Raw genomic sequence first — 2,966 nt, 5'->3', positions numbered from 1 at the left:
ATCCATCTATGTGCCCCACGAGCCGATTCTGTCAAGTAATTGATGGTATCGGCTCTTCAGGCATCTGTTGGATCAATGCTGAACACAGACACAAGTATGTTGAGGATAATTTTGGCCGATTGCAGGAATCGGCCTCCCTTTCCACTGCAATGTTTGACGATGGTTTGCAACTTCTCGGATTTCCACTGTAGCTACGTGGCATGCTGGAGACAAGATCCCTTGCTTTTCATTTTTTGAGGGCCGATCTCAGGGATCGGCCTTGCCACGTACGTCCAATGTCTTGGACCTGCTACTCCGTCCGGGTCACGGATACCATGTTTGTATCGGCCGATGCCTCCGCATCGGCATCAGCCGATGCCTGTGCATCGGCTTTCGCCTGTTTTGGGCGCCATACTTTCTTTGGCGGGCGCGCCTTCGTCTCCAATGTCTGCTGAATTTTCGCGGCCAGGTCGGGCCGCGCTCTTCTCAACGTGTACAGGTACTGTGCCTCGGCTTCTTCCAGGTTTCGCAGCCGCTGCACCCTACGCTTCTGAGAATGGCTGAGTCCATCAGGGCACCACCTTGGTCGGTGATACCTATCTTCTTCTCCATCTGACTCCTCAAAGTCCTCTTCTTGAGATGACTCAGCTCGCTTGTTATGAGGTGGGAGAGGTCCTAGACGCTCGAACACTGAAACTTCGTTTGTCCTTCTCCTTTGCTGTTTGCATTCTGGGCAATTCTCGATTGTTGGCAATCGGCTCATTCCTGAGTCCCAGCAATGTTTGAAGAAGGGACAGTTCCAGTGCTTATCCACGTTGTCTTGCTCCCTTGACCTCCCTCTAGCGCGACGTTTGTACCCGTCGTTTTTTCCATCATACTGACGATACCTTCTGACTGCATCAGACCGACGATATCTTTCATCGTCCTCGTCGTAGGGCCAACGTCGGTCATACTGCTGCTCACATTTGTTGAGGAGATGCGCGGAGAGTGGGCGCTGATACCGTATGATTCTCACCTCCTCCTCGGTTAGGTACCGTCTATCATCATCTTGGGGCCGGTCGCGTGGAACGGCCTCCTCTTTATCTTTGCCACGAGAGTGGCTGCTCTCTGCTTTATCTTTGCCATGGCGGATCACGAACCCTGCCATATTGACATCAAAAGAGAACCCGGGCTCCCTTATGGAGTGGCTTAGGTCCACCATGTTGACGTCCGGAAACGGACGCATGTCTACCTTCATGGCAAACTGTCCGAAAGTTAATCGGCCCGATTCTATCGCCATCTGAATTTGTGCGCGTAATACTTTGCGGTCGTTGGTGGCGTGCGTGAACGTATGATGCCATTTGCGGTATGGCCTTTTGTTCATCTCTTGTGCCGTAGGGATCTTGTGGCCTTCGGGGAGCTTCAACTCGTTTCTCTTTCGGTAGCGGATCGAAGATCCGTTCGAGTTTGCTCACATCAAAGTCCAACCCTCTTGGAGGCCCCGGCGGGTTCACCCATTTGCAGGCCACGAGTGCCGGCGTCCGAGTCCACTCGGCTATCGCGACTTCCCGATCTTCCGCAGAATCTTCATCCTCATCGGCATTGACCGGGGTTATCGCGCGCTTGAACTTGTCCTGGTACGATTCCGGATGGCGCTATTCATATAAGGTCGGTCTACTGACCAGGTGCGTCAACGAGTTGTACTCCACTTGGAACGTCAGATCTTTGAATGACGCTGCAAGGCCTGCCACGGCCAGCTCGACTGCCTCTTTCTCAGTTAAATGAACCGAATAGCATCGGTTCTTGACAGTTCTGAAACGCTGAATGTACTCAGACACTGTCTCTCCTCGCCTCTGCCGAACCTGTGCTAGTTCGGCAATACCAGCTTCAGTAGCTTCTGAATGATATTGGGTGTGAAACTGTTCCTCCAGCTGCTTCCATGATCGTACTGAATTTGGCTGCAACGAGGTGTACCATCCAAAAGCTGGACCGGTGAGGGATTGCGAGAAGAACCTCACCCGTAGCTGATCCGATGCCGAAACCATGCCCGGCTGGGCCAAGTATCGGCTCACGTGCTCGATGGAGCTAGATCCTTCGACCCATTGAATTTGTTGAAGTCCGGAAGCCGGTACTTAGGTGGTAGTGGGATCAGGTCGAACTCATTGGGGTACGGCTTGGAATAGCCGATTATCTTCTTCTTCGGCAAGATGCCGAACCGATCTCTCGGACCGCACCGATCTGATCTGCGGTGGAGGTAGTGGCGGTTGAGCTTTCTCGGACTGGTGCAGTGGTATACTTGGCTAGCCACGCCTGTTTCTCAGCTTCTGCTCCCAAACCCCCCGCTGCTGCAGTCGTTCCTCCTGCCGGAACAATGGCTCCTGCTCCGGCAATCCCTCCTGTTGGAGCCTGGATCGCCTGCGTCCAGTTGTTGCAGTCCGGCACAAACGTGCACACGTATCCGTGTGGGATCTCCTTGGGCGGCTCATATAAGAACTGGTAGTCGCCCGGATCACCTCCAACCTTGTAGACAACGTATGCCGGTGAACCTTGTTGCTGTGGAGCTGCCATCGCGTACGGCAATGGTGGCCTGGTGTGGAGTTGCACCTCTCCCTGGTGAGTTCCTAGAACAGGTCCTGAGGGGGAGTACCGATGCTCCATGATCTCTTGCATCACACGGAGCGCAACGCGCTCCAAAGAATTCACCAGGCTCTCAGAATGCCGATGCAGTGAATGAGCCACCACGTAGTTGATTTCCTGTCGCGGGGCTCTGGTACGTTCATCTGAAGGGAGGGATAGATCCAACCAATCGAGGACACCTTGTGGCGTGAATCCTTTGAACCTGATGCCGTGCGAACGGGTCTTCTCAAAGTAGCCGATGAGTTCGGCTTCAACGATGGCCTTCCGCTCATCGTACTTCTTCTTATGATCAGGAGGGAGATCCTTGTATGTGATTTGCTCCTCTGCCATCTCGGATGTCGGTGTTGACGTGGATGTTGCAGAAGAGGTCC

Source organism: Lolium rigidum, chromosome 7 (assembly GCF_022539505.1).
Source record: "Lolium rigidum isolate FL_2022 chromosome 7, APGP_CSIRO_Lrig_0.1, whole genome shotgun sequence".
Taxonomy (NCBI): domain Eukaryota; kingdom Viridiplantae; phylum Streptophyta; class Magnoliopsida; order Poales; family Poaceae; genus Lolium; species Lolium rigidum.
Note: the sequence above shows the minus strand (reverse complement) of the source record.